Below are 16,294 nucleotides of genomic sequence, written 5' to 3' on the forward strand. Positions count from 1 at the left end.
GCGGTAACAAGTCCATTTCATCCAAAGTCAGGTGCCCTCACTGGACGGGCCGCCACTAAGTGCATCCTTTAAAGTAAAAAAACTTGGCACTTTACTGGGTTAGGAGGTCCAGAGTGGGCTGTTTGGGCTTTGTGAACGTGCCCAGTATGTGGACAAAACTGAAATGTTTAAAGTCTACAAGGCTGCCTGTCAGTACAGTTATGGACCAAGAAGACCTGAACTGAGCCTGTGTTACCGAAGGGACCTTTTAAAACAAGGAATTCGTTGGGGTTGCAGAAATCCGTTATTTATGAAGCTTGTTACGGTTCTGAATAATTAAAGGATCATTCTGGAACCTTCAAGTGGACAGTTTGGGGTCCTCTGTGGCATGGATATCAGACTCGGCTCCTCTTTCTCACTGGTATGAACAAACAAATGATGTTGCCTTGATGTTAATAAACCCCCATTTTGACAGTTAAGTTTCTTCCTTAACAAGACGCCATATGCAATATCAAGATGCAAAGCGCTCCAACAGGTGGCGGGGCTAATGAATGTACCAGTGTCTTTCACACCATATCCATCTCAGTAAAAGATCTGAAAAAGAACGGAGGCCTGAGAAATCCTGATCTGTTCTGGTCCATAAATTATTTAAACAGCGATCTCAGAATAAAAAAAGAAAAGACTGGTGTGGCAGAATGAGAGCATCAGCCAGCCATGGGATCAAGTAACGGGCTTCATTAACAGCTAAACGGGGAATTGGTTGGAGTGAAAATGGTGGCTTTCAAAAATTGTTTGGGAGCCCTGCGCTGGCTGGCTGGCCACCCGTTGGCTTGCTTTGTACATCTTTATTGTTTGGCTGTCAGTTAAGGAAATTTGGTTAATAAGAAAGTTGCTTGTGAAAGGCTTGTGCATCATGCTAAATCAGAAGTGGTAACAGGTTACTAACCATGAAAGTGGCTGCCAGTTTGGCATCGCTGTCTCACCGTTAGTTCTAAGAGTACATATGATGGTGGGCCACTCGAGATATAAACCACCACTTTACAGAAATGAAATCAACCTCGCCGTTAAGCCCTGTCCGGGGGTATCCTGCCCTGCACCCTGTGCTGTCTGGAGAGTCTCCAGACCCTGTGATCTTGAATGTGATTTAGCAGGTTGGTGAAGTGTGATGTGATGGGCATTCTTAAAAATGCTGGCTCATTACTGAGATGTGTGGCTCCTCGCAGCACTGCACTGCGCACCATTTCATTCTGTAGAAACATCTGAACTCGGTGACTTACGGTAGGCTCCCTAGCAGGACCATAAAAGATTAAGAAAACTTTGAGGCGGCTCTGATTATATGCAGCGAGAATCCTTTTAAAATCAGGAACCCACTGGCATTTCACAGATTTGTTACCATCTGTTTATGGATCTGAATAAATACAAGGGTCTTTCTTTCTGGAGCCTTAATGTGGATGGGTTATTTGGGAACCAAAAATGGTTCCCCTACTATGGCATCGCTGTGGCACCTTTATTTTTAAGAGTCCATGTACAAAAAGCAGAGCCTTTAGAGAGCAAGGATCACCTAAAGTGGCCAGCTGTCTGCCTGCAGCCCTCCATTTACCCAAAATAAGTGAACACGCCTGCCAGGCACTTTGACCCCATCAGCCTGTAACTGGGGCACTGCTGGCGGGTCGGCAGGCAGGGCTTTGGGCTGTCGAGCCGCCAGCTGCTGCTTCAATGCTGTGCTGAAAGTCAGTGAGTAACCTTGTGATGAAGAGCACTCGGGGGTCCTGGGCGGGGTGTGTTTTTAGGCCGACTGGGTGCCGGTGTGCATTCATCCCTGGGGTGAAACTGGCTGATGGCGTATTCACATGCAGGCTCGGTCAGGTCAGCTGGTTGATACTCTGAGGGGGTCCTAATCAAGGCACCTGTGCCGACAACGGAATAAAAGAAGCCTAAAATGGTTAGCTGGGGGAAACGGAAACACCCAAGGAGAGGCCTGGTGGAATGATATGGCAGTTGTGCAGAGCAGTGGCATAGGAGCGGTCAGGTGCTCCAAGGGGTCCTGTGGATCAGTGACAGGAGCGCTGAGGGATGGCGGTGCGGACACAAGCCAGTAAAGGGTGACCACACTTGCCGGGGGGACATCTCCTGCTTCTGAGCAGAGGATACATAGATATGGAAGGGCGCACCAAGGCTCGCGATTCTTTTAGGTACTGTGACTGCTTTTTGTTATTTTTTCCTTGGTTCTAACTGCTTGTCGATTGATTTGATTGATTGATTTGATTGATTGATTGGGGATTTTAACCTCCACAAACACTTTGTTATGGCTTTGTTAATTTATTTATAGAAGCCTGCACTGCACTTTGTGTTGAGTACTCTTTGGTATAAAAAGCACAGCTTTCAGCAATGTGCCACCCAGACCAACTTCTGGGTTTTACGGGGTCACGACTGGCACTGTGGCTTTGTAACAGATGTAACTGCAGTATTATTCTTTTCACAACGAGTACACTTCTATCACAGATATAAATACGTGTAAGCAGGACAAGAGTGTCCACCATGAAGTGGGGTATACAAGAATAACACCAAGTGAGCGGCAGACCTGATTAGCTCACCCACAGAGCTGGACTTTACATTTCCACTAATTCATGTATTCCCCTTATAGAAAACTGGCTGTGTTCCCCGTCTAACATGACGTGATGAACATGGACATCGGTGTTAACATCTGCAGAGTACCATCTACTGGAGTGTATTTCCTAATGCATGTAGTATTAAAATGCATTTCATCTGTCATTCCAACAGACAGCGCATCAGAAACATTTGTAGTAATAATATAAATTACTACAAATGTTTGTGAGGTGCCATCTGTTGGAATGGCAGAGACATAGCAGCTACCAGACAGACTCTGACACTTGTCCTTTTATTAAGATGGATACGGCCCAAAACACTTGAAAGGTACAAGATAAAGAGCAATGGAAGATCAATGAAATGCATGAAGAGGCAGGCGCAGTAATCTGAAGAGCGTCTGACTGGAATGAGGTGTCAACAGCACCGGGCCAGAGGGTCACTTAAATGGACCTCTTGTGTGGCCCATGCTCTGCTGGCTGACCACAGGGGAGTTTTGTACGAATGTTTTTGCTCACCGAGCTCCGTTTAGACTCTTGTTGCTCACGTTTTGCCTTCTCGCGAGGCTCCTTCTTTCTTTCCTCGATTACTTTGTTAGCTTTACGGTGAGTCGTTTGTGGTTTCTGACATTCTGGCGGTGGCTTTCGGTCCCACACGTCACAGGCGCTCTTTTGATGCCTGATTTTTCAAGTCTGCCTCCATGGAGCCACTGGACTAGAAACCACAAGGCTACCAGTTCAATCCCAGTGTGACCCCGAAGGAGAAGCTCCAACAATCTGGGATCCGACTGTAAAAATAAAAATCTGAGCATTCGCACAGTGCTGCCTTTCATGCTTTCCGTTGGTTCTGTTTCAGTTCGATTTCCCTGCACTGCCATGTCTCTTTGGTCCACTCGTTTCTATGGCTATTCAGGCCACAGGTGAATTCCATGTTCCTGTCACGTTGAAGTTCACGACTCTTAAAGAAATGAGTTCTTTAAAGTTTAATTAGATGTTAATGTGAAATATTAAAAGGTAAACCTAGCAAGCCCCCTTTGCCTGAGTTTGGGAAGTAAGCAGTTCGTTGGCTCATTTGAACTCGAGGTCATCTGCTGGGATGTCTTGTGAATCAATAAAGTCCAAAGCTTACGCGACTCGAGCGCTCGCAGCGGTCTGTTTACCCTCCTGGCCTGAGCTATAAGTTTAATGACCTGCGATGTGTGTGTTCTGGCTGGGATGCCAAAGCTCTCGACCTCCAGTTTTTAGAACAAAGATCGATAGAATAAACTTTATTTGTCCCCAGGGGGAAATACTGACCGTCTGCAGAAGCTTTTTAAAAATAAGTAAATTAATAAATAAATATACTATCTAAACACACGCTATGGTCTGAACACACACCAAAATACCTGAAAAGAATGAGGCTTCCTACTCGGCTGTCTCAGTCCCAGTGAGGCGCATTGCTGTTGGTATAAAGAAGCCCCCACAGTGTTTCTTGACGCACTTTTGCTGACTAATTCATTGGCTGAAAGTCCTCAGTGCTATTGTGTCAGAGAGGAGGTGTGCAGCGTTGTTCATAATGGCACTCAGTTTTGTTTTCCTTCTCTCCTCCTTCACTACCTCCAGGGGGTCCAGAGTGTGCTCCATAACTGAGCCTGCCCTTTTAATTAGCTTTTTGATTTGGTGGGCCGCTCTTCAAATGATGTTAGCAGCCCGGCACACCACAGCTGGACATTAGTAATGTGCCAATGTGATACAAATGCCCACACTGTTACTCACAGAAAGACAAAGAAGCAGAGACCCTCAATCTCCCAGTTCCACTCCCACCATACATCACAATTTAAGACTGATTTTGGTGCACTTGACCCAGACAGGTAACCCCACCCTGCCATGTACAAAGTCCAGCAAGTCATTCAACTCCTAAGACGGAGACGGCTGTGCTCATTTGGGATGGCTTGTTTGTGTGATATAAGGCACTCCATTTGATTTGCACTTCACTGCGGAATAATAATAATAATAATAATGTAATGACACTAGGTGTGAAGGGTCAGTCCTGTAACATGTCCCGAGTACAGTGGAGGTCTCACTTGCTTGTGCTTATCAACATGTCTCCACTCTCTGACTAGGGAGTATGACCTCCTTACCTCAAATGCACAATTCATGTGTTTGTTGGAGCAACTTTGACTTAAAAAATTCACTCCGAACAACAATCGTATTCTTCTGCTATGGGATGTTCACTGGCGAGGCTTTTGAGATATGATGACACATCCTCAACATGAAGACTTCATTTGTAGAGCCAGCCGTCCCTGTTAGGTGGGTGTCTTAAATCAGAGGCTGGCCACTACACTGCTTAGAGGAGCAGACCTCGCACCTCTCACATGTCCCCCCTGTACACGACACGTAAAGTGTTTTCTGTTTTTATGACATACTTGCAAATTGTTTTTACTTTCTAAAAATATTACTATAGCTACCGTACATGTGAAATAGCTTAGCACTTGTGTGCAGGAACTTTGCATTTTTCAGCAAACACAAAACCAACATCAGACAACAAACCGCTCCACGTGAGGAAGCTGCATGACGACAGCCGACTGTACATGCGTCACAGCATTTTTTTTTTTTTTATGCAGACTTCATTATGAAGGAGCTTCATTCCAGAGGTGTCATTAACTGAAGTATTACTATATGGTTCTGTCATATGCAGTGCCCATAAAAAGTGTTCACCCTTTGGAAGTTTTCACATTTTAGTGCTACACAACATTGAATTGTGGTGGATTGAGTTTGGCCTCGTTGTGACTTTGATCAACAGAAAAAGACCCTCGATGTCAACACTAAAACAGATCTCTGCAAGGTGGCCCGACACAAAATAATTGGTTGTGTAAGCATTCGCCCTCTTCAAGGCAGTGTTTAGTAGATGCAGCCATGCAGCCTTGAGTCTCTATGTCCAGGTCTTGGGTGCTTTGGCCCATCTGGACACTGCTGCTTCTCCACATTCTTCTTTATAAAACTTCTCAAGCTCTGTCAGGCTGCATGATGATCAGGTCCAGTCACACAAATTTTCAGTTGGATTGAAATCGGGACCAGGGGCATTGCTAGCAGTTGCACATATTAGGCCAAGTTTATACTTCATGCGGATGCTCCTGCTGCACAAGCGTTTTACTGTTTATACTTGCGCATGTACTTTACGTAAATCTGGAGGAATCCACCAGGTGGCAGTGTGAGATATTATCACGGTGAGAACAGGTTTGGCTTCGCTGGTTTGTGAATTGCCTGGAACACCCATTAAATTTCGATGACACCTTACCGCAGTATCTCTGAAAAGGATGTTTAATGATTAAATCCATCAATCCAGGGATGTGTCCATTCCAGCAAGCATTAGGCACGAGGCAGAAACAATCTCTAGACGGGGCATCAGCTCATCGCAAGGTGAATACAAGCACTCACATACACTAACGTCATTTTAGTGTCACCAAATCTGCATATCTTTGGAAGGAAACCGGAGTACACTGTGGAAACTCAGCAGGAAAACATGCAGACTCCAGGCGGGGAATACCAGCGACATGACTCCCTGCGAGACAGCAGTGTTACCACTCCACCACCATGTCACCCTCATGTGTGTAATCATTAACAGTATTTATTATTGAAATGAAATTAACGATTTATCTGTAAAATGTAACATACATACTTTAATGCATTTCATCATGAAAGTGATATCAAGTATAAATCTAAGGATTCTAAATGTGCAGAGAGTTGGAATATCATACATTTAATGTGTTCTGTGTGGTGATGTATTGCTGTTTGCCGCTCCTGTCAGATCAGGAGGAAGCCCCAGAAAAAAAAAAATGGTATGTGAGACGTTTAAAATGTCTCGTGTCATTACGATTGGGAATATGCGATGCTTGAATATAAAAGCCCCATGAATACATCTATATGTCGGCATTTTGCTTCACCACATCAAACATCGAAGCGCACACACCGATCCCGTAGGATCTGCAGAGCAGCTTTTTGTCACATGTAGATAGCAAACAGAGACTCCTGTCTTTTTGCTGGTACTGCAACTCGCACATGCGTCGCATTAATTTCGGAGGACCTGCTCAGAGGATGCATCAAAATAACACCTGGAATGCGTGGCAGCCATGATGTGTGCATGTACGCGTTTTGAGCATGAAGTATAAATGATCCCTTAGCCATCCCTCTGTTAATGGTGCTAGCCTCTTTCCCTTTGAAGTTTTTCTCCATGTAAGGACCAGGATTTTTAACTCATCCATGTATATTACAGAGTGTCGCAGCAAAAATGGAGGCTGGACTCTCAAAGATCAAACCCCCCAACCAACAACATTGCTGAGGACTTTAACCCGGCCAGTCAAGGAAATTAATATTGTTGTTTTTAATCCATTCCTGTGTAGCTGCAGCCTTACACTTGGGCTTTTTGTCAAACAAATCTCCCAGGGCACATGTTTCTTCAAGACCAGGGGCCTCATGCATAACGCCATGCGAAGAATTCGCAATATAACATGACGTAAGCAAAAAAGTGGAAATGTGTTTACGCACAAAAAAATCCAGATGCATAAATCTGTGCGAACGCCAACTTCCATGTTCTTCCACTCCATAAATCCTGATCAGCGTGAAAGGTAACACACGTGCACGCACCTGCTGCCACTCCCCAAACTCCTCCCGAAATTACGCCTCTTTGAATATGCAAATCAATATAAATAGTCCTTAAGCTCAGCCTTCTGTGAAAAGACAATGGCAAAAGCATGAGGGAAAATAGAAGAATTTCAGCGAATACCAAGTGGAGGCAAAGAAAAACGTACTATTTGTTGGTTTAAACAGTGATATAATCAACAAAAGGAAGTTGATCGAGTGACAGAGTGTCGGAGAAACTCGAAAGCTCAAGTTCACAAAGTCGCACAGTGCCCGAAATAAAAATGAAGTTGTCAGATATCAAAGTCGCCATGAAAAGGCGAGTCATAGTGCACCGTCTGAGTGTCATATGAAAACTTATTAGGGTACAGAGAAAAAAAAATAGGCACACAGTGGAGAAAAAAGCACGAAATGTTAACTTTAATCTTGTAATTTCCACTTTAATCATGTAGTTTATTTTGTCATTAAAGTAGAACATCATAAACTTCATCTTAAAATCGTTTAATTTACTAGTTTCTCAAGGGCAATCGAAGCTAAAGTAGCACATTAAATGCTTTGTTTTGTATTTAATCTTCTATGTGCTCTATGTGTGTGAATCACTGTGTGCTTCCGGGCTTTCTCTTCCTCCGACAGGACACAGAATCCATTACATTCGTGATATTACAGCTCTCTGAATAATTAAAATACTGAGATGTATACGTGATATCATTTTCATGATGATAGGAGTTAAAGCATGTCATTAAACATGGGAACACGGTGACACAGTGCTTGTTCATATCTCACGCAAGATGCTTGCTACGTGATGCGCGACCTTCAATGAAATACTTTATTGTAGCAGTACTGTCTCTTTCAAACTTACTAACCTCCAATTCCTGTCCTTACTTTTCTTTCACCAAATACCCAATCGCTACACAATCAGCTCTGCAATAGACGTTAAGTCATCTGTAAGCTTTGAACGCCGATTCTTCAAAACTTTTAAGGAACATTGAAATATCTTTGTAGTATGTGTTTAATTATTGTATCCATTTATCCTTCCAGCACCAGCAAGAATACACAGCAAGGCAGGAACAATCCGTGAATGGAGCGCCAGCACCTCGCTAGCGCTGCAGTACTGTGTCCTCACATGTTTAATTATTAACAATACAGATTATTTAAATGAAGTTAAAGTTTTATCTGTATAATATATAATTATTTTCCTGCATTTCATCTTAAAAATGATATTGTCATCATATGTAAATATGCGCTTTATAAAGTGGCTCAGGTTGTGCAATATTATAACTGTAGTGTAAGTTTACAGTGAGGTGATTGTACTTATAAGTACTAACAGTTCTACAAGGAGCACTTAATGGACTGATTGAGTGCGTTTATAGTTCTTGGGATGAAACTTTATGAACTGCGAGGAAAGGCTCTGAAGCGTTTGCCGTGTGAGAGCAGTTCAAATAGACAGCATGGCTGAGGCAGTGTGTGCTTGATGCTGTATACCGATAATTCTCTTTCTGATCTGCTGCTGTAGATTTGTGATTCCCCACTCAGATACAGTGCTATAAATACTCCAAGTGGTGCAGTGAGAGTAATATAGAAAAAGATGATCTGCTGTGGCAACCCCTAACGGGAGCAGCTGAAAGAAGAAGAAGAAGGTGCAGTGAGAGTTACAACGCTAAAGCAGTTATGGTATTTAGAATAGTTTGGCCGTTCTGTGGACCATTATATTGCTGCAGGTTAATTACAATCAGATGTATTAAACTAATAAACAATATGCGGTTAATTTCAGTGTATTTATAAAGCCGCGTCAGGAATGTGGATCTAAAAAAGAAAGAGTAACCACACAGGAACAGTAGCACTGCTTTGACGCTGGGTGCCGCCAGTCTGCAAAACCGAGCGGAGAAATTGCGTACGCCAGGGTATGAGGTACCGTGAAAATGTGCGTGGCTTTACACCAAGTTTAGGTTTTATAAATCACTATTTGAATGTGGAAACGTTCTTATGCAACATTTTTGTGCATACGCACCGTTTATACATGAGGCCCCAGATCTGGTTCTCCTCCAGGATTTCCCTGCTATTAGTATTTTGCAGCATTCATGTTACTTTTCTGCTTCACAAGGCTTTCAGGGCTACAGAGAAGCATCCCCACAGTATAGTCCTGTCCCCACCAGGCGTCACAGTGAGAATGATGTGTTTTTGATGTTCAAACATGGTTTTTGGTTTGATGTTGATGGGCAAAAATTTTTTTTTTCTTCTCATCCGACCATAAATCCTTCTTTTAGCTGACTTCAGAGTCTCCCATGTGCCTTCTGTGCTTTTTTCTTTTTTTAAACATTAGCTTTCTCTTTGTCTCCCAAAAAGCTGTGACTGGTGACCTGGGGCCTCATGTATAAATGTTGTGTACACCCATTTCCATGTACACTTTGAGATGTATAAAAACAAAACTTGGCGTAAAGCCACGCACATTTTCACGTTAGCCTCACACCGTGCATACGCACTTTTCAGCTCGGTTTTGCAAACGGGTGGCACCCAGTGTTCAAAGCAGTACTACTGTTTATGTGTGGTCTCCCTTTCTTGTGATTCACATCAGTGACACGGGAAATAACAAATACACAAAAATTGCATATCATTTACAAATTTAATTCATTTGATTGTAATCATTCTGTAACCATATAATGGTGCACAGAATGGCCAAGCTATTCAAACTACCACAGCTGCTTTAGCGTTGTTAGAAGACATCACAAATGGAAGAATTAGAAGAAAGTGCGTAACTATACATGATGATGATGATGATGATGAATGGCTTCTAAGTTGACTTCGATTTCCAAGAGCTCTCCTCTTGGAGCTGTGTGCTGAAGGCAGACTTTGAGGAATTGTGCTCTACCTGCACCTTTGCAAGTTCTGTCCACCCTCAGTTTTTTTAGCAACAGGAGCTTTTCATCATGAACTTGCTGACTGATTGGGTATTTCTCAAACATCACTGAGTCACGCCATGCCAGCTGTATAGGATGGTATTATCCTCTTGTCATCCAAATATATACGATTTCTTTACACGGTGGTTGAACTGGCAATCATTAAAGTGCAATTCGCAGCAACGTCCAGTTTTCCAAATGTAATGGGAGCGGTCAGCTGCACACACTCTCCAATTATAACAGTGCCGGACAAGTTACATCAGCCAGGGACGAATCGCCAAAAGAATGAGCTGGCATTACATCATCTATAGCAGGATCCTTTTAAGGATAGCAAGTCACCTCAAAGAGACATGTAAAGATCACAGAATCAATCCATTGTGGCGCTTGGCCCCAACACTACATTATAAAGGAGCCTTCAGAGAATGAATCTGCTTATGTAAATAGAAAGTATTTCCACTCTATTAATGTGCTGCTCTACAGTCCACAGAAAGAGTGTCACATTGTGCAAGCATGTAGCCTGCTGTATAATGTGGCACACAATTGTGGCTTGTCCATACTCAAAGTGAGGCGCTATGATGAACCTGAACCTGACCCACCAAATGATCAGCCAAATCGGATAATGTAACAAATTAGTTTGACCCGAATTCCTCACAGCTTTAATTCAGCAAGATGATGAAAACTTTCCTTAAGGATTCTGGTCCATGCTGACTATATTAATAGTTCTTGTACATTTGTGTCAAAACCCTCCAGTTTCACCTTAAGTTAAAATCTGAGGTTCTGCAGGTCACTGGAATAAATTGAAGTTATTGTCACAATTGTGGAATGAGCTTATGGTCAAGATAGCTTTGTGATATGGTGCATTATGCTGCTGGAAGTGTTTATTTGAAAAAAGGGCAGACCGTGGTGATAGAGATACAGGTAGAGATACAGAGTCAGCACCAAACCTCAGGGACACTATAGCATTGACATGACAGCACACAATTGCACACCACCAGTCTGAACCAACCCACAAAAGGGCAGGCTGGACCTAAGGATTCAAGGTGTGTTTACCAAATTCTGAATTCACCATCTGCATGGCTCAGTCTAAGTTGACATTTTTCAGACTTGGTGATATTTTCTCCAATCTTCAGTCATTCAGCTTTGGTGGCCACATCCCTACTGTAGTTTCAGCTTCCTTTGCTTGGCTAGACCCTTGTGTGGTCTTCTGCTGCTTTACTCTGTCCACGTCAATGTCCAATGTGTTGTGCATTCAGAGACACTCTTGTGCACACCTGTTATTTCAATATTTTGGTCTTTCTGTTAGCTGGAGCAATTCTGGCCATTGTCCTCTGACCTTTTTTACTAATGAGGTTTTTTGGTTCACAGAAGTAAACCTCACTGGATTTTCTTCCTCACACCATTTTCTGTAAAGTTTAAACAGACATGAAAATCTCAGGATGGATGTGTTTCTGAGGTGCTGCAAGCTGTACATTTGATACAAATAACCACAGCAAGTCACTCAGATCACACGTATTCAGTTGTGTTTGGTCAGGCACACCTGACCTTCTTGACCATGTCTGCCTGCTGTATGGATGGAGTTACTGGAGGAAAAGGTCATTTGGGCTAAAAAATCAGGCTTATCCAATGAAGTGGCTACAATAAGACAGTCGTATGAAAAAGTAACTACATCTCCTGACATGTTTGTTTTTTTAAACATATGTGGACACCTCTGGATTTGATTTTCAGTTAAACGATACTTTCTCATAAAGGTTAAGTAATTGAAAGAAAGTGCGAATTCCATTTCCATCTGAAGAAAAAGTAAATCCACCCTTGGCGCCAATAGCTGATATTGCCCACTGAAGTTGGCATTTCTTGTTACTGTCTTTCTTGTAACATTTCATGGGGTGCGCTTACTTTTTTAAATGGCTGTATGTACAAAATACACTGATAAAAATACAAACACATTTTTGTATTGAAACACAAATTGACAACAACTGCAGTGCTTTAAGGAGGGAGCTTTTTCTCTCCTGCTTCTATAAACAATATATCAAATAAACAGGACAATTTTAATTGATTTTCTAAAAAATAAAATATTGACAAAAAGCACTGGTAGGGTTTTAACAGCATCGTGATTGTGGTGCATGTTCAAGGTTCATTCAACTAGTTTTTGCATGCTGCACGGAGGTACGCTGTTTCCACAGTATTAACAACATTTCATGACACTCCATAATCCTCTAATTTGGGTCCAACTGCACTGTTAATTTTTCTGCATGGTGTGAAATGAACAGCCTTGACACACACGAAAAGGTTTGGGGCAGCCACCCATATATTGTCCCTGGCTGCAAAAGGGTTTTGAAAGAGCACTCATGTGCCCCGTTTTGAGTCATGAACTGAACTAAAGAGTTGAGAAAAGATGGCGGCTTTATAAACCAAAAGGCGGAGGTGATGTTGACTCAGGCAGGTTTTCCCATATTTGGCCTGCAGAGATATGAGAGGTAGTGTTAGTGCACCCCGACACCCCCTGGCCTGGCAGGTAGTTACCTCCACTTGGTCCCCTCAGCTCCCTCCTCATCGCACGTGTGTGCCAATGGATAAGGTGCCAGATTATTACTTTTTTCCTTGTTCATAATTAAGACTATACTAGCTGAAATATTATTTGCTCTGTTTTTTCTTGTGCTTCATAAAATGGAATTACATTTGTAATGTGTATCCTTTTTAATTAAGATCGGCAATCACCATTTTTGCATTTTCACTGTCAGTTTTAGAGTTGTGACTAACAACTAAGTGATATACAAGATGGCAGAGATATGGAGAGATAATTAACTGGGATGGAAGCCAAGGAAATAAGATCAATTCAAAACCAATTCATTTTAATATTAAAATTAAGTTTTAAGTTTCAAAATTGTTTTTCAGATTTATAAGTAATTTATTAGACATCTTGGCAGATTTGTGTAACTGAAGCACTTAATGCATGTTTGCTTTCATTGTATTTCTCATTATGTCCTTTCACTTTTACCACTTGAAATAAATGTTTATTAAACATCTCTTGTATCTGATTCTTAATCAGAACAATTTTCAACTAAAGGAAGTTTTTACTTTTATACTCAACTGTAAATTTAAGAACATGAACTTTTATACTTTTACTTGACTAAATACGATTAACGCATGCTGTGACTTTTCATCCATCCATTTTCCAACCCGCTGAATCCGAACACAGGGTCACGGGGGTCTGCTGGAGCCAATCCCAGCCAACACAGGGCACAAGGCAGGGAACCAATCCTGGGCAGGGTGCCAACCCACCGCAGGACACACACAAACACCAAGCGCACACACTAGGGCCAATTTAGAATCGCCAATCCACCTAACCTGCATGTCTTTGGACTGTGGGAGGAAACCGGAGCGCCCGGAGGAAACCCACGCAGACACAGGGAGAACATGCAAACTCCATGCAGGGAGGACCCGGGAAGCGAACCTGGGTCCCCAGATCTCCCAACTGCGAGGCAGCAGCGCTACCCACTGCGCCACCGTGCCGCCCCATACTGTGACTTTGACTGAGGATTTGTATAGATGAGGACTTGCGCTTCTCTTGTCCTTCTGCCACCTCTGCAATGGGTAAATGTTTGAATTGTGAGCAGTGCAGGGCCTTGACACTCGTCTCTCTGTCTCTCTATCTCTCCGCCTCTCCATCTCTCCATCTCTCTGTCTCTCCATCTCTCCGTCTCTCTCTGATTGTTGATCACTGCAAGGATATCATTTTCTCCCTCTAGATCACCCATATCATTAATTTACTCTTGTTTTTGTTACTATAAAGAGATAAAAGCAGAAGTCTGAAAGAGACAACTTTGAAATTGGGTGCATACTTTAAAAGTATATTGAAATGTTTAGTTATATTTATTTAAGCAGAAAAAATCAGTATTAGTGAGACACAATTGAAAAGTTGAGCAAAATGCTGCATCTGTTGAATTTATAGATATAGAGGAACCTTGTTTACCTTTTATTGTCATTTTCTGTAGGTATAAATTGCTTGGATCAACTTGAGATCATTAATTTATTTGAATTTTAGATTTACAAATCTTGACTGTTTAAGTGTAACAGATCATCTTAAAGGGGTTGAACTCCCCTTGTTGTTGTTTTACAAAGTAGGGGCCTCCAAAAAGCTAGAAATGGCTCTGTTCAAACAGGCCCATATACTTAAAGTGCCAAAGTCTAAGACGAGCTGAGAGGAGCTACCAAGATACAATCCTCCAGAGAGCCGCAAGGCTCCCAGCTAAAGCCCCTCTGTGCTGCTTTACACATTCAAGAGGGCTACCTGGATACTTCCACATGCATGACGAGCCTTCTCCTTGACTCTACAACACTAGATGGCGCTGTTCATCTTGCTTTGTAACTCGAGCAAGTCCCATCATGGAAAGTACATCGTTGGGGTCGCAGCAGGGGCTCCTGAGAGATTTGAATTTATGGGTTTGGCCACCCACTATGTCTCTCCCCATTCTCTACGACATTTCTGCACATCTACCTTATCAGAAACGGATGTGCTTTGTAGATGTTTGACTGTAAATGTACAGAAACCCGAGATGTGATTTAAACAACTTAGTACTTTCGTGTGTAACACAAATACAAAGTAAACTAAAACATTAAGAGCGTTTAGAACTATACACAATAAGTTAAAAATAAATAATCATGAATAAAATACTATGAAGCATAAGTCAGCTGCAGAAATATATAAAAACAGTTTAGTAGCATCTAGTACTACAAAAGGCATATCTGTTAATTATTCCTGCTCACCCTGTTACAGTCGCACTACTTTGGCTCGGTGGACAGCAAGTCTTCTGGTAAAAAGTTAATACAGCTTAAATATTCCTCGGAAAAAAACAAGCTTTTACCAGCATTCACTCATATGGGGGCGGCACAGTGGGTAGCGCTGCTGCCTCGCAGTTAGGAGACCTGGGTTCGCTTCCCGGGTCCTCCCTGCGTGGAGTGTGCATGTTCTCCCCGTGTCTGCGTGGGTTTCCTCCCACAGTCCAAAGACATGCAGGTCAGGTGCATTGGTGATTCTAAATTGGCCCTAGTGTGTGCTTGGTGTGTGTGTGCGTCCTGTGGTGGGCTGGCACCCTGCCCGGGGTTTGTTTCCTGCCTTGCGCCCTGTGTTGGCTGGGATTGGCTCCAGCAGACCCCCGTGACCCTGTAGTTAGGATATAGCGGGTTGGATAATGGATGGATGGACACTCATATAGGGCCTATTTACTTAAACTCACCGACTTTGAAATAAAAATTAATAATAATTTTGAAATAATAAATTAACTACTGCGGCACCTGCACACAGGCGTACACCAAGTATCGTCTAACTCTGAAACAACAGGCGGCGCTGTTTCTGCTTCTGTACTCCTGACAAACTCAAAGTGTAAAATACAGCGCTGTGGGTTCCTGAGATTTCAACGTGATCACAGCTCTAGTTGGCTTCTACTTTCTAATGTAGGGGTCCTGCTATTGATATTTTTTGCGTTGTTTTAATTCTAATTCTTCTAAAACGTGATTCGTGGAGTGGAGCACATTAATACTGGATAGGATTTTCGCTTCTTTTTCTCCTTAGTTCTTTTTCAAACACCAGTGTGGAGCTTTGGGCCCTGACTTCAGGCGTCCAGCCTCTCATCTTCGATAGCCAAGACCCCCGTCTTCCCGATATGACCTCCATTAACGACTGTGCGAAACTCTTTCACTACAAACTTGTCTCCAACTGCGCGTAATCTCAAGATGTATGCAACCCCCCCGAGTTTACGCATAACTAGAGGGGGGGGGGCAGGCACTTTATATGTGCTCACGCTAACGACGGCCATGCTTTACGCTGCGTTCACGTTCCAAATGGACAACAGCCAGTTAAGAAAGCGATAATCAAGTATAACCAATGAACACAGCTGTTTGGGAGAAAAAGCATCCAAATGGCTGGATCGTAAGTAAACGAAAATGCAGTCCAACAAAAATATGTCGTATTAGTTGTAACGATTGGCTTTGCTTTATTAAATGGACAGGAACAAGAGTGTTAGTTTGACTTCTTGATGTGAGGCTCGATTTCCTTCTCTAATGGTGCGGTGATGTTTTTACGTGTTCATCAACGCCAACTTCATATTTACAGTTTAATCGCTAACTAAACTGACTGCTGTACTGTGTTGAGTCGAGCAAAACTCGAGGGCAATTTAAGAAAAGCAGTATGTCTTGTCACAAACC

The 16,294-nt window shown here is 42.6% G+C and overlaps 1 protein-coding gene across 2 annotated transcripts in view; it reads left to right on the forward strand.

The window, feature by feature from the left end:
- Positions 1–1,674: 1,674 nt before the first annotated feature.
- The window catches only part of tp53i13 (tumor protein p53 inducible protein 13), a 36,966-nt gene continuing 22,346 nt past the window's right edge, over positions 1,675–16,294 (forward strand). Inside the window, exon 1 of one of the 2 annotated variants that reach the window (XM_028806663.2) lies at positions 1,675–1,713. The gene's annotated coding sequence lies outside the window, so the exon portion shown is untranslated. Of the gene's footprint in view, positions 1,714–1,800; positions 2,172–16,294 lie in introns of those variants that run through there. The other variant, XM_028806664.2, reaches the window with a different exon arrangement.

Source organism: Erpetoichthys calabaricus, chromosome 8 (genome assembly GCF_900747795.2).
Source record: "Erpetoichthys calabaricus chromosome 8, fErpCal1.3, whole genome shotgun sequence".
Lineage (NCBI taxonomy): Eukaryota > Metazoa > Chordata > Cladistia > Polypteriformes > Polypteridae > Erpetoichthys > Erpetoichthys calabaricus.